This window comes from Tamandua tetradactyla, chromosome 13 (genome assembly GCF_023851605.1).
Source record: "Tamandua tetradactyla isolate mTamTet1 chromosome 13, mTamTet1.pri, whole genome shotgun sequence".
NCBI classification, from domain to species: domain Eukaryota; kingdom Metazoa; phylum Chordata; class Mammalia; order Pilosa; family Myrmecophagidae; genus Tamandua; species Tamandua tetradactyla.
The window spans coordinates 45820614-45843222 of NC_135339.1; the positions used below are offsets into that span (position 1 = coordinate 45820614).

Genomic DNA, 22609 nt, shown 5'->3' on the forward strand with positions numbered 1-22609 from the left:
TCTCATCTAGCAATTAGCCTCCTTTCTGGTCTCTTCAATTTCTGTTTCCTGTCACTAACTTTCCTGTACTGAGTTAGCAAGTTATACCTTCAAAAGTATACAGCTCCAAGGGAATCACTGTGATGCTAAAAACATTTCAGTGGGTTTCCATTGTCTTTCAAATTAAGAACAAAAACCTTTCCCTGGGGCGGGCCATGGTGGCTCAGCAGGCAAGAATGCTTGCCTGCCATGCCAGAGGACCCGGGTTTGATTCCTGGTGCCTGCCCATGTAAAAAAAAAAAAACCTTTCCCTGGCTTTCAAGACATAGGGTGATAGGGCCCCATCTTAACCTCCCACTTCTGACAAAAGACAAAACGGCACACTTGCAATTCTCAAACAAACTTCGTTTCCCTGCTTCAAGGATTTTATATCCCCTCCATAATCTATGTGAGGTATTTCTCCTTCAAATCCCCACAACACCATCCTTTTATTTCTTTCAAGTCACATTTGCTGGCTTGAATTATTTGCAAACTTGGTTTATTCATGCAAGATTATAGGTTCCTGGCCTTGTTTTCCTCTGTATCTGTCTTAGGTAGGGTTTCTTTGAGGCAAGCCTGAGATAGGGATTCTTGCAGGTGACTTATTAAAACAGCGCTCTTAGGAGAAAGCTGTAGAGGAATTAAAGTAACGGAATAGAATAGTGGAAGTAGGCAAAGATATGATATTAAAAAAAAGCACAGCCTCAGTCTGATCCCAAGGGACACTCAGGAGTACAGACAAGAAAGACAGAGACAAGACAGGAAAGTTAGGCTTTCGTCCTCTGTATCAGTCGGTCATTGACCATGAGCCACCTTGAAGGAGGTGGGGTGTATTTTTCCAGGCATCTCTGGACTAGGTACTTTCTATCAGTCATAAGCAATACCTTGGATAAAACTGCAGTGTGAATCTCTAACAACCAACCCTCATAGTACCTGAAAGAAGAGTGTCCCCACCCAGCAGAACGCATCAGAACAGCATGGCAAGTGTACCTGTTATTGCTGCAGAAGGCCTCTAATAGCTCAGAGCAGTTAACAGATGCTCAGTATCTGTTGAAAAGAGCTGCTTGCATGAAGAAATAACTATATTCTTCTATTTGAAGTGCATTAGTATGGTTTAACAAATAGAAACAGTTCACTTAATGGATAAACAAACAAGTAAAAGACTCACGTAGGGAGACAAAGAGACAGAAAGAAATATCCATGGTCTGTTACATTGAATTTCCATGGTTTGAAATTGTATTTTGTATTCACAAGTAAGTTTGACCCAACATATTTAACTTTGCATTAATTCATACCCAGGGACAATTAGACACTCTCTCACTCTTTGACATTTAAGATGAAGATTAGTGAAAACATTGAAGGCAATTTCTGATGAAAGCAATCATTTTCATCCCAAAGTACAGAATACCCACTAGTGACCCCATAAAGCTAGTGATTATCACAATAAGTATTTTCAGATGGAACTAAATCTTTCCCTACAACCCCCAAGTAAACCTCTTAGCTGCAGTCAATCATCTTCCAAGTTGAGGTCTTCTTTGGACCAGTGAGTAATAACTGAACAAATGACATTTCGGTAAGAAGCATGCTGAGGCGGGCCGCGGTGGCTCAGCGGGCAAAGTGCTTGCCTGCTATGCCGGAGGACCTCGGTTCGATTCCCGGCCCCAGCCCATGTAACAAAAACGGAGAAACAGAATACAATAAAACAAGAAAATGTTTAAAAATGTTTCCCTTTCTTCCTTCCTTCCTTCCTTCTATCCTTCCTTCCTTCTCTCTGTCTTTCCTTTAAAAAAAAAAAAAAAAAAAAAAGAAGCATGCTGAACTCATCAGTAGCATTGTATCTTTGCTTTCAATTGTATCATTATTTAAATCAATTCATAAAGTCAGTAGGGTTTAATTTTAAAAGCTCTAATAAAAATGGTTAAAATAAAATATATGCGCTGCAGAAATTTTAACCATGTAATTCCTTCTTGCAATAATACAGCAAGCACATTTTGAATGCCAGACATGTGTAAGTTTCTCAGTACAAGAAGCTCCTGGGAATGCAGAGGTGGGTAAGACTCAACCTCTGGTCTCAAGGTGGCTGCGACCTAGTAGGGGAGATAATAAATGGACTAACAAGGGTATGAAGAACTTACTTAAAATCTATCAAATCCTTTTTAAAAACCCTTCTCTGGTTTCCCGTCGCCTTTACTGTGAAGTATAAAATCCTCAGCATTCAAAATCCGTCACTAGGTATTTATTTACTTATTTCCTCAACACATTTGTTCTAGGCCCAGTGTTAGGCAGAGAGATGTTGGTAGACAAAATAGACACTAGCTTTGCCCTTGTAGTTGTTACAGCTTCCACCCTGCCCTATTACACACACAAAAATCCAATCATATATACCTAGCCAGTCCCAGAATTTGCCATTAAGTTTTCAGCCTCTGTGATTTGGTTTGTTTTTTTTTGGTTGGCATATAGTTTGTTAGGTATATTTAACCTTATCTATGTGGTTTGCTTTTTCCCATGTTTTCTATCCAGTAAATTTTCCAATCCTCCAAGTTTTAGCCCATACACTCTCACTTTTGTGCCATATTTCCTATTATTCACCAATTAGAAGAGATGGTCCTTCTCTTCTTTTTATGTCCCTAACGTTTTGCCGCATTTCTCTTTAACTGGCATCTTAATGAATAAGCAATACCTAGCGTATCAAAGAGAATCTCAAGGGGAAACAGATGGCTTCTCACATTGCCATCATGTGAGGAGCATTTCTTTAGAGCAGGACCACAAACTGAGGTGCAGGCAGGATGTAGGGGAGCCACCCAGTTGACCACAGAAACCTGCCATTAACAAGGAAAAAGCTGTTAGCACCCCTAACACCAGAATCAAGGCGGGCAGGAGGGAGCAGTTGCCAATACCTGGAAGGAGAGGGTTGTCTTGAAAGGAGCAGTGACTTTTAGTAGAGAAACATAGCAGGCCCCAGGAAAGCCATAGACAGAATACACACCCTGACTCCTCTTCCTTTGTCCCTCCTATCCCCTGCTGAGGCTCCCCTGCAGTGGGCTGAGTCCCACTAAAAGCCTGAGGGTCAGGAACCCTTTGCTGTAGTCTGTGCAGGTCACTGTGCTGGGGCACATAACATGGTAGATACAGGCAAATAACTGAACTGTGGGACAGAGAGAGAGAAACTGATGTGCTTACACATTTGAATCCTCTTCTAGACGCTGAATCCTTTAATGTCAGAATCTAGGTCTCAATTCACATAGAGCCCTGTACCTAAGACAATCTCTAGAACACAGTTGATTCTCATCATTTTTAAAATAGATGTTATCTCATAAGAGCAGCACAAAGGGACATGAGTGTCCAGAAGCAGGTAAAGTTCTAACAGAACAGCACATGCAAGGACACAGATATCACTCCTTGAGAAGCTATCCAGTTACACATTTTGAAGAAACTAATTGCTTAGTTTATTATTCAGCAAAAATAGACTAATCTTGTCCAACAGAGGCCAACTTACAGCCTTTCCTTCCGAATTCTGCTCCTTCTACTTCTTGACAAATATTAAATTAGGGGCCCTCCCTGCAATCATCTGGTCTGCGGTAGAGATTCTGGAGTTTACAAGCCTAAAGTATGTTCTGAGTCGGAATCCTGCTGCAGCACAGTAGAAAATGTGTTTCAGCCCAACCCAGACTTAAAATTTAAAGTAATTCCAAGAAATGGTAATTTCTCCATAATTTTGGTATCTTCAGCTTCCATCACACAGTGCCTGGCTCACCTTAAATTCTTAATCATCGTTAGGTGGAAGTTAGATTAGAAGAATGACTACTTCTGATTGTTCTGTTGTCAGCTCATGTCTCTTCTCCAAGCAAAATGCTTAAGACCCGTGATACTTTCCTAAGAAATTCAAAAGAAAGTGTACATACACACTACCATAGTCTTGAAGGTAATGGAAAGCTAAGATATCATCTATTTTCCTTAAATTAACATTAATTCCAACCTAAAAATGACCTTATTTGAGGCCTCATCTAATTGTTCAAATCACTCTGACTTTGCCTCTTGCTTAGGAGTTACTAATATGAAGAAAATAAAATACACAGCTCATCCTTGTTTTAGACTATAAACAAAGAGAGCCCAAAATAACCAACCTTGTTTCTGGAGTTGTTGGAATGTGACACGTGTTACTATAGGAACAGAGCCAGTAATTATTCATCTTTAATTCGTTTGATTAATTTAAACAGCAGAAGAATTGGAAAATTGAAAACTGATGTTTGAACTGAATTAAGGAGGCAATTCAAATGCAAGTAACACCACCCTGCCTCAGGGATGAATGGGTTCAATTCAAAGATACTTAATCATAGCACAAAGATAACTAAAATAAGCATCAATTGATGAATACAATGTCCTCATCAGGGGCTAATGAGTCCAAAAATCAAATTTGGATCCATCTGAATTGAGTTTGTTTTTTTAATATACCACCTTGCTTCTCAAATGAGTTTCCATAAATTCCTAGAGACTAGGCTGAAGATTGGGATTCCTGAATGGGCAAATACACAAGAAGCTGGTTTTGAAACCGACATTACATTTCCATTCAGTGTAATCTAGAAAAGAGGCAGACAATTCCAGACATTGGGATTCATTTCTACCTAAAAAAAGTCACAGATAAAGTGAAAGATTGGAACTCTGATGATATTCAACAGGTTACTCAAATCCTAAAACACATGTGTGTAGAGTATTAGATATGATTTCTTAAACATTGTCTCTCAGATTATTAAACAGAAAATGTACTGCTTTTGTAATGGGAGAAAGTCCTAAAATATACTGAAGAGATATGGAAAACTAATTTGAAAGTAATGATCTTGAAGTGAAGGTAAAGATCAAATTTAAAACAAATAAGTATGCATAGAGAGCATTCATCTTTCATTCTGAGCAATTCAAAAAAGACAGTGCTACTAACCCCTCTAGCAATAGCCTTTGAGTGAAGCTTTAAGTTATTTGCTTTCCTTTGAAATGTTTGTCAGTTCACATCCTTCCTCACACCTGGGCTGTCCTGTGCCTAGAAAGATGGATACACAGAATGACTGATTAGAATTCGGGGGTTAGTAGGGAATGTGGGGTGGATGGGTCAAATAGGACTAATGCACATTCTGAGAATAGTAACCTCTTTCTCCTTGGCATATGAGCTGAAGCTGTGCTTTCAGATAAGAATCATATAGTGTGAGGTTTGATTTTGGAAGATGGTCTTTTACCCAGTGGTAGATTCCCCTAATTTATAAATATCTAATTTACAAACCATCATTTTATACAAAAGTCTTACCCCCATAGATCCTGCCGCTGCTACACTTAAACAATGTTAAGGCTGACAGTGTGGGTAATTTATGGGTTGAAAGAATGGTATGATACAATTTAAATAAAATGGCACTTCATTTAAAATTGAGGCAAAATCTGTACCATGTCATTCAATCTCATCCTGATCTGGCCCTTTTCTATCTCTCCTTCATCTGCAATCACTTTCTAATATAAAATTTGTGTCCGCGGCTCTTAAACTTTATCATACAAAACAATCACCTAGGGTGCCATGCTTATTAAAAAGGCAAAGATCCCTTGGATTCTGATTCACTGAAACCCAAATATTTACATATTTAAGGAGTGCCCACGGGGTGATTCGGCTGCAGGTGATTCATGAGCCATGCTGATAAACTACCCCATGCTCAAGCCATATTCGATTACCAGTATTCCCCAGAGTTGTCTTGCTCTCTCCTGTCTCCATGACTTCAAAAGTGAGATTCCTTTATTTAAAATGTCCTTCTTCATTTGTATCATTCCACTCAGAATGACTGAACCCTCTCTCTGCTAATTCCTACTCATCTTTCAAACCTAATTCAAGCATGAAGTTCTCTGGGAAGGATTCTATAATCTCAGACAGTGAAATTAGGGGTCATTCGTTTGCTCACCAAGAACCCTGAGCTTAGCTTTACTCTAGCAATAAAATTGCTATATTACAATGATTCCTATACTTGTCTGCTTCCTCCATTAAACCATGAGCTCCCTGTGGACCTGGACAGAGCAGATGATTCCAACAAATGCTTGATAAAGGAATGATACCAAGTGAATAAATGAATGAACAAATGAACTCTCAGACATGAATGGCTTGTTTAAATCACTCCATTAAACATCCTCTTTTCACAAGAGACTGGAATTTTTTTACTTCTTGTATCATATTGACTGATAAACCATTAACTTAAAGCTATTTAGGCTAATATTTTCTGTTCAAAATGAAAATTTCTCTACAAAGCAAAATGGTAATCAGGTTTTTCTTTCTTTCTTTTTTTTTTTTACTATGATACAGAATCTTTAATCACTTTCCTCCTCAACTCACTTTTCTAACTCCCCTGCAACATTTCTAATCTTTTTTGTAGTTTACTAAGTAAGTCTTGAGAATATTTTTAAATGGATTTCTAAATAAAAGTCTAGATTACATTTTTTTTCCATTGAGATTGCTCATTTCCAAAGAGTCACATGCATGAATCATAGCGTTTTACCTCAAGAGTCCTAGAATTTCAAAGTTGCATAGAGAACTTTCTTACCCCATTCTGTTTTACAGATAAGAAAACTGAAGTATAGAGAGATTAAGGAAATTTCTCAAGGTCAGTAGTCCTTGTTCCTTCATTAACTATCATGAATCCTATTTCAAAATGGAAAATAAAACTGATAAGTGGAAATGCACGCTTTATTTAGGGAAGGAAATAATTCTACCCTATATTATTCATATGGAAGTTTTAGAACTCTATATAGTGGGTGGTTTTGAAAGTGAGAGGCAATGGTTTGGCGTTATTTAAATCTAGAATTAAGAGAAAATGGAGAGTCTTTCAGGACATGTGCACGGCTCTAGTTCACAGATGAAGAAATTCTGAAAATTAACATCTGCCACTATAGATTCAGGAGAATTTTAATAACATTAAAAGCTATTGACCTTCAGAAGATCTTATTTAATTTAAGGCACAGATTAATATTCTACTTATCATTCACTCTATGGCACTAAAGCGGAACTGAGATTTCAATGAGAAGGCTAGAGTAACTCACTGAGCCTGTGCAATTAATGGACCTCCCCTGGCTCACTAAGTCAGTCAGTCCTATCTAAGACTCAGACAAGGTGCTGTACATCTGCTCCTTGTACTCTAGTCCTAATTCTGACACCTAACATTTGTGCAATTTGGTCAAGTTACTTAATCCTCCTCCACCTCAGTTTGTCTGTAAAATGAGAATAATAATAGCACCCATTTTGTGGGGTTGCGATGAGGCTTGAATGAGATAAAGAATTCAAATGCTGTTGGTGTCGTTTTGATCCACTAAAAATCCTCAATAAATTATTATTGCTATCATTAATGCCATTATTACCATCGCTATCATTATTATTCTTCATCTCACAGTTTAGAAAAAAGATAGGAACAAATAAGGAATAAGATTAACTCTAACTTTGCCTAAATATGTTTTGAATGCTCAGCTTTTCCAAGCTGCTATCGCAAATAAAATACAATGGGTTGGCTTAACAGCAGGAATTTGTCGGCTCTGGGTTTCAGAGGCTAGAAGTGCTGGTCTTCAGGAATCACAAGTGTTCTGTCTGGCCAGCAGTCCTTGGGTTGCTTGGTTTTTCCTTGGGTTCCTTAGAAGAATGCCAAGTCTTCTTTCTCTTCCACGTTCTGTTGACTTCCTGCTCCAGGCTTTCTCTGACTATGTCTGAATTTCTTCTACTTATGAAGGACTCCAGTAATCTGGATAAAGGCCCAGCCTCATTCAGTTGAGCCACATCTTCCCTAAAATAACATCTTCTATTTGCAGTGGGTTTGTCACCCAGAAGAAAGCAGAGTGAGACCCAGGGCAATTGAGGTGCGTAATTAAATCCACCACAAATGCTCGTTATGAGCCATTCATCCTTCATAACAAACTATGAGTTGGGTACTATTCCTTTCATTTTATGAATGAGGGAATTGAGGCTGAGAGAAATTATTAACTTACTGAACAACATGCAGAGAGTGGATAGCAAAAAGGGGATTCAAACAAGAGCAATCATAACTCCACTCCACTCTTTCTCAGAGTAGCAAGGACTCAACATAATTCTCCCTATTTCCCAACTTCTCAGAATTACATTTAGTTTTAAGAGTAACTTTTATTTTAATAACTTGGGTGGTCAAAGAATCAATGAACCAATACTGATAAACCTAAAGAGAATCATATCAATGTACAGTGTGCCCAGCCCCTGCTCCCCTGGTATTAGCCTAAACATTTCAGTAAGCAGATAGGGTGAAGGCTGAAAGGGTAGGAACCTAACTTAATAACCTGAGCACAGTTATAACAACCACTCATTACTCTGAAGCTATCACGTGCCTGGCATCCAAGGGCACACACTGCATCCTTTGTTTCATTTCTTTCTCTCACGTTCACATAACAATAACATGGGAAGGCTGTACACCCCAATTTCACATACAAGGGATAGGGGTTCAAAATATTTAAATACTGCGTTCAAGATTCCACTGCTCCATCGGTGGTAAAGCTTGGATTCAAACCAAGCTCCTATTAGTACACAGAGCCATATAATATAAAGATCAACCACTGTATTAAATTGAAGTATTAATATCAAAAGAGCAGAATAAAGGAAAGGACGGAGAAGAAGCCTGACTGTTCCCAGATTTGTCCAGCTCTTCAGGCAATGGAATAACCTAGGCTCTTCCAGTCCTTTAGTTTTGATGTTTTAGAATATATTCCCCATCACCACGCTTGTCACTGGCTCCATGAGCTGGCTATTCACATTTATTCTGCACTTAATTAGCATTCTCACTCTCATTAGCACCCCTCTACTTCTCCAATCTCTTTCTGTTGTGCCACTTACTGACCAGCCATTTATTACTGGCTAGGCTTTTCTCCTAATGTTGCTTCATACATTTGCTAAAATTACTTAATTAAGGAACACAGTGCAATAATTTTCATTCTGCAGATTAACTGCAGGTATTTTCGTATTTTGTTTTAAGCTTACTTATTTCTTTATTCAATACTCCAGTTACTACTTAATATGGTTGACAAGTAATCATGTAATTAGTTGTACTGTTATTAATAAAAGAAAATTTAAATATAAAACACAAAAGAACTGTGTTTAGATTGTATATATGATTACTTAGCCACATGCACACACACACACACATACACTTATGAGACTACTCTGACTTGGCATTTTAAGATCTATGTAGGTAGGTCAGTGGACTTAAGAGTCAGAATACCTGTGTTAAAATTCTAACTCTGTCTTTATTATTTGTATAACCTGAGGTAAGTCATTCTACAGCTCTGATCTTCAGTTTCTTCATATGTATAAGGGGAAGGACAACTACTCTTACAGAGTTGGGTAGATAAGTGAGTGAATAAATAAATAAAAACTACACAGCATAATGCCCACCAAATAGACTTTTGACTTTTTTTTTGTATGCTTTTTATTTGTATAGTTGGGGTCACATTTCATTCTTTCTCCTTGTGAGTATCCCCTTATTGCAGCACCATTTGTTGAATTCTTGTTTGTTTGCTTGTTTTGTTTTTGGGAAGTGCATGGGCCAGGAATCGAACCTGGGTCTCCAGCATGGCAGGCAAGAGTTCTATCACTGAATTACCTCATATTCCTACCAAATAAACTTTTAACAGATATCTCATTATTAGCAATATGTCTCATCCTCATTTAAATTCCAAATCTATATTTATATTTTAATTCAATTCCAGATGTACTGGTGACTAGTCGGAAAAGCTATCTTATATCCACAAATGGGGGGTTGCATATAATAGCTGCTCAATAAATGTATGTTGAATGAATAAACAACTCAGACCCAGGAGATTATTATGCAACATCTGTATCTACTTTCTATACATATATAACCTCAATAGTTAAAGAAATGGGGATGATATCCATGGGTAACATTAAACATACTACGTTCTCCTCCACCCCTATGCACTGTAGGGATTTGCTAGTCCCTTAAGATAAATTGGCTAAGATATCCATGTCTGCATATAAATCTTCTTTAGTTCAGTTACCTATACTTTTCCTTCCTACAGACCCTTTTGGTCTCTAATAAGGAAATAGACTTTTCTTTGCTATAAAGAAGTCAGAAACTTGGAATCTTCAAAGAAGCAAGATGCTATTTTGACTGCAGAAAGATTGAAATATATATATAAAGCGGACTGGAAATTTAGTTTGTTCTGAGAGTTAGAAAGAATGAATTAATTTGCAAAAGATGGACTTTTAAGCCTTCCTCTCCTAAGGAGAGGAAGTTCCCAGGATATTTGCAAACCAGGGTTACAGTGAACTCCTCAGAGAAGATTGAGACATCAGATACCACTGTCCTACAGGACCTCTTCACTTCATGATATCCTTTCCCAGGTCATTGAGGACCAAACCCACCTTTGTTTTCTAGGTTAGCTGAGACTCTCAGGAGGTGGGACTATTTAAAGGAAGAGCCCAGAGAATAACATTTTCCAGTGATATCTTAAGTTAGCCCTACCCTGTTACATAAAGGTGTCTAAGGGCTATATTAGCTAAACTGTAGAACTTTTGCCCATTCATCAATGACTCAGAATCCTTTTCAATTTTCTCTTGACCTAACTCTTTTTTATCCTAGCTCTGTTGGGGATTCTGAGCCTTGAATCTTTCTAACTGATTCTTGCCTGATATTGCCCTTGGAATTTGGTTACTAAATTTCATTGCCCTTGGTTATCTATGGATTTTGACTCAGACTCACCCTATGAGGTCTTTTCATTCTTATATATTTGGGATACTCCACCACAGCGCACCCCCTAAGTCGCCAACCCTGATCTGAAAAGCAACTCCCAGTCTCACACAAATCCAAGGTATTAAATTACTTCTCATTTTAACATTTTTTTAAAAACTGTGTTTCAAGTTTCTTTCTAAAGGATCATTCTGTCATTATTTTATTCATTAAATTTTTCCAATTCTGTCTTGAAAGAATAAGGACTAGATATGGGAGGAAATATATTTGACCATATACCACATTTGATCAAAATAGGCATGTAAGATAGATACTTGAAAGAATATTTTTGACTGCTTTTATAATGAAAATGAAATGAAAGGAAACATTCCATAATTGGTGTGCAGAGTTATTTATCAAGATGAAAAAGTACATGGAAAACCTTATGATCTTCCAAAGTTACTAATATGTGCTATTCTTCTGAGAATCTGTGTCATCAAAAAATAGCCCATGGCTAGATGAGGTCAGTTATAATTAAAAGACCCTTCATAAAGATGAGTCTGAGGGCAGCCAATAGTGAATAAACACAGCTGGCTCAGTTAGCCCTTCATTTCCTTTCAGTGTTTATAATATAGTGCAAGAAAATGTCATTAAGAGTTTAAAGCCTCAGACTAAATCAACTAGGAAAATTCTATACTCCTAATTTTCCATTCATATTGTACTAAACTCGGGAGAAAGAAAAGACAGAAACATGAATAACACTGCATCAATAAGGGTGCTGAAACAAATGAAAGCTTAATTACATTCTTTGCTTTTCTATCAGCAGAATAACTTTTGTTTCATAAGTCAGATTTATTCAAGAAGCCAAAGCAAGTTCTAACAAACTTTGCATAGTTTTTAACCATCCTATTAATTCTCAAATGCTTAAGAAGAAAAATATTTTCAAAGGAAGGGAGAAAATTCCCATACTTATTTTAAATGTCATATAAAACTATGACATTTAGGTTTATGACCTGAGAAGCAGTGAAAATCTACAATAATTGTTATAAATTCTTTTACATAAGATGCATAATTTATATGGAGAAAATTGAGCCAAATTCTAGTTTCTACTTTGAGGTATGAAAGTAAATTATTCTAATTTTTATCTAAATAATTTAAATTTGGTTTGCCCAAGCGACTCATTTGGCAGTCCGATACATTGAAAAAAACTTAGGTTTTTGTACGATTGTATGTTTGGGGGTATATCACAAACCTTAGTCTGTACTAAAATTCCTGAACAAATGCATGATAAAATTTGAATGTCTGAGTGAAATCAACGCAAGGAGAAAAGATCAATCTTTAAATAACTATAGTCCATTTTTATAAATTCTTAAAATTTTAGCATTATCATATTGTACTAAGATTACATTTTCTTTCAGTCACTCTTGTTCTCAAGATTTTTAAATTAAATGGAACTTGCTTTAATGTCCTTATTTGGATGTGGATCCTATTTTAAATATTTTTTTACACATTTACAGTGCAGGTGGGTTACAGGGGAGGCTTCTTTGCTAGAACTTTTATGGTTAGCCTTCAAATATATCTATTTTTCATATAACTTATATTTCACACTAAGCCCATAGCACCAAGATATACAATATTTTTCAAGGCAATGGTAGTTAAATAATTATGAAAATGTCTACTTAGACTTCTAGTGTGCACATGGCTGTGTAAATCAAAATTCCTCCTTTCTCCTCTTAGGAAGCATGGAAAAGCAATAAAAATAATTGTTCAGTTTTAGCAAAAAGACAAAACAGGTATTATCTGCAGACTTTAAAATCAGTATAAAAAACAAGGTCAGGAAAGGGAAATATGGGAAGAACGGAAAAGTACAGAGAGCAAAAGAGAGAAGGATCAAAATGACCAGCTGGTCTAGTACAACAGATCTCAGAAAATGATAGTATTTTCTGAAGGTGAAAAGCTCACCCTGAGACCTACAAATATATCTGGTTAATGGAACAGAAAAGAACTACACATAGAAGCAAAAGTGGCAAGGATACACACACACACACACACACACACACACACACACACACACAGCATAGTAATAGAGTATAAAAAGGACTTTTTGCTATAAAATTAAGAAACCTGGAAAAGTATCATGGTCTCTGCTGCACCTACCCATTCGCTTTTTTTTTTTTTTTCACACTATGATAGTTAATTTTATTTGTTCAAGGGCTCCTATAGCAAACATTATACCAAGCATTTGCTTTGATTCCAGGGGCCCAGATTCACATATTTAGGAAGATAAAAGCAAACTGTGATTCATGTACATGAATGATAACTAATGGCTCAAGGTTAATCACATTGCAGTTTTTAAATTTCTACAGCATAGAACTCAAACGTCACAGATCCTTCAGGTCCTTCTGGATGTCCCAGAGTGTATCTGCATTCTTCTTGAGTTGAGCAACTTCATCATCCTTCAGCTTCTGGTTGATAACACTGGTTAATCCCCGAGCATTCATGATTCAGGGAAGGCTTAAGAAGACTTCGTTCTCAATGCCATACATCCCCTTCACCATTGTTGACACTGGATGAATCCTGGATAGATTTTTGAACATGGATTCAATCAGATCAGCCACACTTAATCCAATAGCCTAGTTGGTATATCCTTTTAGCTTGATGACTTCATAGGCACTTTCAACAACCATCTTATGCACTTCCTTCCAATTTTCACTGTCATTGTCTGTTCCCATTTCTGGGTTCAGCTCCTGGAGAGAAACTCCTGCCACATTCACTCCACTCCATACAGCCATGCTTGAGTCTCCATGTTCTCCCAAAATCCATCCATGGCAACTGCTGGGATGAATGCCAAGTTTTTCAGCCATAAGATAACGAAATCTAGCAGAATCCAGATTGCACCCACTTCCAATCACACGGTGCTTGGGTAATCCACTTAGTTTCCAGGTAACATATGTTAGAATATCCACTGGGTTGGAAACCACAATTATAACGCAATTGGGACTGTACTTGATGATCTGAGGAATAATGAATTTGAAGACATTTACATTTCTCTGAACCAAGTTGAGGCGACTCTCCCCCTCCTGCTGACGGACTCCTGCAGTTACCACCACAATCTTTGAATTACTGTCACAGAGTAATCTTTATCTGCCACAATTTTAGGTGTCTGAAGAAACAAGCTTCCATGCTGCAGATCCATCATTTCTTCTTTGAGTTTATCTTCCAAAACATCCACAAGGGCAAGTTCATCAGCTAGAGACTTTCCAAGAATGCTGATGGCACCTGCCATTCCAACTTGTCCAACACCCACTACAGTGATCTTATTGTTTGGGACTGTTCCCTCTTCTTCTGCAACTGGTGCAATCAGTTTTTCCTTAAGAGTGGCCATTGTGCATGGGAGGTGGAGAGGGCTCTCAGGACAGCTACACAAGCCGGGTGGCGAAGACAGAGTCCCACCCATACGCTTTTTCAACTCTGCTTAATGAAAGCAGAAATGCAAGAACCCAAAAAGAGGTGATAAAATAAACGAAGATAAAATTTGATATGGTAGAATTCAGAAAAGGATTTTAAAACTAAAATACTATCATGAAGAAATGAAGAAATAAATTGAAGACTGATAAAGAAAAAATAAAAATTGCAGAAAACACTAAAGGAAATAGAGAGCAGAAATGAGGTGGGAAAATGAGACAGAAATAAAGAGTTGGGAAGGAAAAGAAAGAAAATGATAGCTATAAAAGACAGGTAAAGAGGATCTTACTTGTGTATAATTTCTTTCTTCCTGGAAGAAAAACAGAAAAATGGGGTAGGGGGGACCACAACAAAACCAAGTACATAAGGATATAATAATTCAAGGAAAAAAACATGGAAATAAAAAGTCTTAAATATAAAAATTGGCTGCTGAAAAAAATCATTGTAATATTATCCCCATTTAAAGATACAGAAATGATTTGGGGGGCAACCATATAAAATATGCAATATACATAAATAAGTTAACAAAAATGACTTCGAAGAAATAGAAAATGAAAGCATCATGTTCCATTAGAAAATTGGGGAAGTTATGTGAGAGCTACCAAAAGAGCAAAGAACTAAGGTAAAATGTTTCACAGGTTTATAAGTAATCTTTAAAGAACAATCAATTTGAAAGCTATGCAGTGTTTCATAGTGTAGAGAAAGAAGGAAGTCTTCCTAATTATTTTTGTGAAGTTAGCATAACATTGCCTCCAAAACTGGATAAATGTTTACTGCACATATGTACACACAGATGTGCATGCATGCACATATAGAACTAGAAATCAATCTCACTTAAGACAATATTTACAAAAATCCTAAATAAAATATTAGGAAACACAATTCTGCAACATTAAAATATAAAATCAAGAATTATTCAATATTAGGAAGTATTAGGAAATTAAAGGAAAAAACACCCAATAAAATAAAATAGATGGATATTTTCCTAATATGATTTTGTTTCTTAGACTTAATGAGGAAGTACAAGCACAAAGCCTAGGGAACATATATAAAAGAAAAAAATTAAAAGAAAAAAATTTATATAAAAGAAAAAACTGAAGTCATAAAGATTGGATAGCAATAAACTGTTCATATTTGTAAGTGATATGATTGTCACTGTGGGAAAAAAAAGTGACTCGACTGAAAAATTACTGTAAATAAAGACAGAATTCACTAACAGGCAGGAATACTAGTGTCTTAGTTTGCCGGTTTTCTAAGACAAATACCATAGAAGGTTGTCTTAAACAATGGGAATTACTTGGCTCCTGGTTTCAGAGGCCAGAAGTCCAAATCAAGGCTTTGGCTAGAAGGTTTGCTTCCTCCCGGGCTCAGCAGTATTCTCGCTGGCCTTCTTTGGCGTCACCAAACGTGGCCACGTCCTCCCCTTTCTCTTCTTGGTCGCCACTAACTTTCAACTTCAGGCTCCTCCCTGTGACTTTCTCAACTATGTCTGATTTTCCTCTGCTTAAGAAGGACTCCAACAATCCAGATTAAGACCCACCCTCATTCTACTGAGTCACGTCTTCACTAAAATAACATCTTCAAGAGACCCTATTTATAATGGGTTCAATTAGGATTAAGACTAAGAACATGTCTAAACTGGGTTACACAATTCAATCCCCCACAGCTAGAATATATAAGAAGAGAAAAAATATAAGAAACATTAGAAGAGATGTAAAAATGGCAATAAACTTAACAAATAATGTCCAAGACTTACAAAAGAAAATTCTGCAATACTAAGTTCCCATTATTTAAGCCAATATGGTGGTGCCAAACAAGACTTGACCTAATGGAAAGACATGCCATGTGGTTGGACAAATAAATGAAAGATTGATATATTCAATTACACCAAAGCTAAAGTGTTTCCATAGACTTGAGGCAACAACAAAACCAATACCATAAAGTGAAAAGCAAATGCAAAATTAATTACACAATTCATATCATAAATGATTAATCTTCTAATGTATAAAGAACTGCTTTAAAGGCATACAAAAAGGCTAACAGCACAATAGAAAATTAAGCAAATAGGGAAAAACTTAAAAGAAATAATTATAATAAGCAAATGGAGTTCACAGAAAAGAGAGCCATAAAATAAAAAGCAAATGCAAAATTAAAAACACAATTCATATCATAAATTACTAATCTTCTAATACATTAAGGGCTTCTCTAAAGGCATACAAAAAGACCAACAACACAATAGAAAAATAAGCAAATAGGGAAAAATTTAAAACAAATAATTACAATGCACAAACGGAGTTCACAGAAAATTGTCAATAGCCTCTATGATTAAGGTGATCAGCCTCATGTATAAAAAGATGAATACAAATTATATCTACTTCAAGATATCATGTTTACCATTACCATTTACCATGTCAAAAATTCAACATCTTGATAACAACCCCTTTTGGCACGGGGTGGGGAGAAAGAACACCCATTCATTACTGCTAGCAGTGTTAACTGCGAAATCCTTAAGGCAGGCAATTTGCAATATTTATCAAAATTATAAATTTATACATTCTTTGATCAACAATTCAACTACTAGAAATGTTTTCAAAGACACCACAAAAGTGTAAATGATATATTTAAGTGATAATTATTTATTACCCCACGGGTCGCCACCCTTAATGTCTATCGGTAGAGTTACACATGACCATAAATAAGAGTGAGAAACCACTCTAACTCTCAAAGATAGAGTTTGGAGAGAAGACAGACAGCAGTACATGCTCTTTAAATGCTTCCATTTGTGTTAAAGGAGCAGGGATAGAATACGAGTTTATATTTTCATGAATAAGCTGTAAAAAAATCTCTGAAAATTTACAAAATTATTGGAGGGAGAGCAGGTAGAGAACTAAGAGGATGGATTGGAATTGGATGGATGGAAGACAGTGCTAGAGGAAGATTTCTGCCTATATATGCCATTTTTTACTCTATCACTTTAGAATTCCATGAATACATCACCTATATTTTTTAAAAATTTCTTTTAAACTTAACCAATTCAATGCAGATACCCATTGATCAAGTAATTCTACAGATAGGAATTTATGCTAAAAAATTGCTTAAAATGTGCACGATGATATAAGTATAAGAAACATTCATGTAGAGTAGTTTGTAAGAGTGAGTATGTGAGACAAAGATAAAAAGATAAATAATCCAACAGTATGGGATTAGTTAAATAAATGCCAGTATAGTTACTATTGTAATACTGCAATTCTTTAAAAATTATGTTGTAAAATGATATTTAAAGACTTGGAAAAATGTTCAAATATATATATATGATTACAAAACAGTATACCTTCATCTTTGAAAAAGTATAGCTGTATATAGGCACAGGGGAAGACTCTCAAAGGTTATAGACCAAAACAATAATAATGGCTTAATTTGGGTAGTGGGATTAAGGAAGACTTAATTTTTTCTCTTTCTGCTAATTTATATTCTAAAAGGAACATGTTTTATTTCATATTTATAAAGTTTTAGAATTAAAAAATCAAACATCAAAATAAATCTCAACTCATATCTATTTGAATATATTAATGTAGAATCCCTTTCGATTCATCATCATTTTATGAATAGAATGGTACTATTTAACAACAGCTCACCTCATAGCAATCAGCAATCAGATTCAACAATATTTTACAAATACCTCAATGATCCTTCACTGAATAGATATGTCCTTATGCTTTTCCACAGAAAAAGCAGAAGATGAAGATTCCAGCAACTGATTTGTTCATTTGATCAATATTGGCAAAATGTAAAAAAAAGTCAGGCTACAAAGGAAAATATCAGCCTGAACTTGAGAATAATAGCATATTTTGAAATTAATATTCACCACTTTAAAATGCTTCATCTGCATTATCTTTCTTTATGTGCCTCCCTACATATATTTCTGTATCTATACATACACACACAAACAGAGGCAGCTAGGCAGATATATGAAATGCATATCATATGGAATTTTGTTCACAACAGTGTGTGTGTATGTATGTCTGTTGCACGGGCCAGGAATTGAACCGGGGTCTACTCTATGGCAAGCGAGAATTCTACTACTGAACTATTCTGCATCATCTTTTTTAATCCTTACACTATCCCATTAAGGTCGACAAAATTATTGTTACATTATATAGATGGTAAAAGTGAGGACTAGAGAGTTTAAATCATTTCCTTAGGTCGCATTGTCTACAAAGTTTGCAAAACTCATGAAGTCTGCAGAGCCAGGATTTGACCCCATGAAATACCTGCAAGCTTAGCTATTCCATGGCATTGCCCATAATGATAAACTGAATATTTGTCAAATCCCCACTTGATGGTGTAAGGTATTGTATTATTCAGAATCAGTTCTAAGGGGTTACAGCTGTCCTGTAAAGTCAGTAATCTGAATGCTAAAACAAAGGGAATGACGGTCTCAGGACAATGAGGGATCAAGAGCCTCTCTCATAAGCCACCTAGGAATGTAAACTTGTCCCAAGGAATGTATCTGCCAAAGCTACATTTCCGTGCCTGAAACATGGCAAACCCAATAACATCTGTCTCTTAGCCTAGGTGATATAAGCAGCAAACTCTCCTTTACCGTGAACTTTCAAAAAAGATTTGTCAAAGAGTTGCACACGTTAAAATGAAGGGCCCTATGTAGCATTAGTTAAGTAATGTTGTGTAATTAGATTAGATCTAAAATGGTAATCTATTAAAATAAAAACCTGGTCTGCTGATGAAATAGATTTTTTTGATCTAGTTAATCATATAAAATAAAAACAAGCAATTCTTCATTAGTTTCCCCCCAATCATTACTAAGTGGCCTGTAAGGGAAATAGAAGTTGTATAGGTTAACTTCCCATGTTCATTTTCTTCTAAATTGTCATGGCTATAGCAGGACAAAGATACATAACTTTTAGCAATGATTAAAAATAAAATATGGTCCCGGTGCTTGCCCATGCAAAAAAATACAAAAATTTAAATTAAAAAAACCCAAAATAAATGGTGATTCTTACTGCCGTATGAATTTACTAAATATTTTACTTAAGTAATGAAATAAAATGCCACAATATTCAGGTAAAATACCTCAAATCTTTTGAGACCAAATTATTCAATAATAATTTGAATATTATTATTCAATAATAGCAATTATAGCAGAATTGTTTGATAAAAGCAATAGTTACAAAGAGAACGGCTTCCTCTTAAAGAAAAGACTAGAGATGAATCAATTTTTATCTTATGAATGTTAAAGAAACAGGGAATCTAGACTGAAAGAATCCAAAACTCCATGGAGCATGCTTGTTCAGTTATCACTGGTCTTTGGAAGGGAAGACGTCGTAACAGTTGGATATTAAAGGGGAAACTGAGGTAAATGGAAGTAAACGGGTGTGTTTCTCCTAGAGACATGATCATAACCCATATATATATATATATATGTATATGTATATATACATCATACATAATATGGTATGTATAAACACACAGAAATGGTAAAGAGGTTTTCACTTTGGAGTCAATACCAACCCATTGGTAGTGCCTGCATAGAGTAATGGGCTAAATAAAAGATAATGAGATTGAACCTGGCTCAGGGAGAAGCGGTGTTATAATTGCAATGGATAAACACGTAGTGACATTCACACTACAAATTTGCCATCCCTGAATGAGTAAATATGACAGAGAAGGAAAATAAGGCTAGAATCAGTATCAGAACAGAAAAGGCAGGCTAAAACCTATTTTGGATTAAGAATAATATCTGTGTTTACACAAATAAAAATGACATTTTTCAGATTAGTATAGATATATAGATAGAGGCAAATGGAAAAAAAGGTAATGTTATGTCAGTGTCCCTGGTTTATCTTGATGTATCCAAGCTTCGTAATTTTGGGTGAGTAGCTTTACTTCTCTTTGTTGGTGTTTTCTCATTTATAAAATACAGATAATACGACAAACCTCAGCATTCTGCGAGGATAAAAAGTGATGGTATGCACAGTCTCCCCAAGAACATCTACTAGTTGCACCCCCTTACCCTATAGTGTCGACACCCATTTTCAACATGAAGAAATTAGAACAGTCACTGCTCAATATCCCTGAAAACTGGGGGAAGGACCAAATGAGAGGGAGGAGCAGCAACAGAGAAGGTAGCATCTAGCAAACGATTGTGACTACTGAAGCATTATAGTGATATTTCTTGTTAGTCTACAGTGTATTAGGACAGCTAGAAGGAAATACCTGAAACAGTAGAATTTACAATCCATACTATACTTAGAAATTTACTCTATAACTCCTTGTTAAATGGTACTCTTTAAACATTTTCTGGCATATATGTTATATTTCACAATAAAAAATATTTAAAATGTGATGGTGTGCAATAAATGCTAGCTAATATTATTATATTCTGCAAAATGGTGCTAGATGTTCATAACCCCTGCCTGATACCAAGGAAAATGCATAAGGTGAGCTCTCTGGGGACTCAGGATGGATCCTGAATATTAGCTAACTAGCAAGGCTTGGAACTCCAAAGATTAATTTAGAACAGCTTACATCAGGGAAGAGCAAAATGATCCATTTCACTCTGCAATGCATCCTTTTTGCACAATTTGTCTGTGCTTTCTCATAATCCAATGCAAACTGCACACTATACCAGAGCTTGGATGTTTGCACAGCCTTGTCATTGCATATGAAGCAGGGTTAATATTATTGTTGTTTTGTTATTACTTTACCACTTAATAATAATTTTAACATTTCTACCAAAAAGCCATACTAATTGACTGTCCATCTAACAACAATTTAAGGGGAAGGAAATGCTATTCGTTATTTCCCCTTACTAGATTATGTCTTCTAAAACAGTTCACAGATACCATTCTTTATGATCAACACACAGTATGTCCACAACCAATAGAATGGTTGCAACTCTTCTGATGCCTGTAAGTATCTGGCCTATATTCAGCCCTTTCATTCCAAGTCCATTCCCTGGAGGAAGGATAAAATACAGTCAAGAGTAGTGGGCTTCTAACAAAGGATGATTCAACACTGCTTAGAGACTGCCGGAATTCAAGGTGAGCGATACTGATGTCCCCTGGACTTTAAAGTTGCTGTGCATGCTGACATCAGATCTTAGAGGTTCAATACCTAGTAGCCTTGCTGGATTTGGGTTGTCTTTGTTGAACTCCTGATTAAGACCCATTGCCCACCTAGATCCATGGTATCTGCCAGAGCCTACCAAATCACTAACCTATATAATTTTTAGGCAAGCTGAGTCCCATTACCTAATTTTCCACACTGTGACATGCTATTAGTTATAAATATTGGCAACAATATGCTCAAGACCCTGGTGAGAGGGCGTGTATCCATCTTATTAGCCACAAATAGAGCTGGTCCACATTTGGGTGCAAAGACCAGTGCTAAAGGACTGTGGCTGGCTACTCTGAGAATGGACCATCACAGATGTCCTGGAACAGAGGAAACTGTTGGCCTTTGGAACTGGTGATATCTTATCTTTATAATCAACTAAATTTATTCTCAGGTATATTTTATTTGTCTTGATAGAAAGAATTCTAATCTTAGGAAGAAACATGGTTCCAAGTCTTTGTCGGTTTGAAACACAGGAGCACTTTGTTTTTGTAACCAGCGTGAAGGATTTGTGATCTACATAAGTGATATGCTATATTCTGTTGATATATACATGATATAAAACAAATGCTTCTGAAAAAAAGATGATTGTGCATATAGTCATTAGAATTCTGAATCTTATGACAAAACTGTATCAGAATTACAATACAAAATGTGTCGTTCCAACTATGCATTTTGCCACATCCGAAGCAGCTTTTAATATTAATTTGATTATTTAGTAGACAGCCAAAACTGTTGCCATGCAACCTTTATACATGCAAAATACCTCTGGGCGGTAATTTTCTTCAGAAGCTAAGTATATATGCTCTGTGGTCACGCTGACCTGTGTTCAATTCCCCTTTCTGTTCCTTTAAATAGATATACAAGATAGGAAAGTTAACATAAGCCTCAATTTCCTCACCTGCAAAATGGATACAACAGAACTAAACTCTCTTAGGGCTACTGTGAAGGTTCAACGAGATAATACCTAAGACATGCTAAGAACAATGCCTGGTACACAGTAAATGTTAGTAACTGTAGCCCCAACAATTTTTCTTTCCTAAGAACAACTTTTGGTCACTTATCTAAAATTGAACAACTCACACAAAACTGGTATTCTAAATTTACATGCAAGGAGGTACAAATAATCAAAGAACAAGTAATTCCGTACAAGTGATCACAGCTTTATTTGCAGTCTTCTTTAAAAAACAGACCAAGGAAGGTGTTGATTTTGTCGCTGTTGCAGCTGTGCTTTTTGCAATGGGTTGGGGGGAGACCTTATTTCTCCCAGGACACCT

The 22609-nt window shown here is 36.1% G+C and overlaps 1 protein-coding gene and 1 pseudogene across 2 annotated transcripts in view; both read right to left on the reverse strand.

Annotated features, from left to right (window-relative positions):
* The window catches only part of PRKG1 (protein kinase cGMP-dependent 1), a 1184353-nt gene that overhangs the window by 956850 nt on the left and 204894 nt on the right, over window positions 1–22609 (reverse strand). The window lies entirely within an intron of this gene.
* LOC143653914 (L-lactate dehydrogenase B chain-like) lies at window positions 1829–15040 on the reverse strand (annotated as a pseudogene).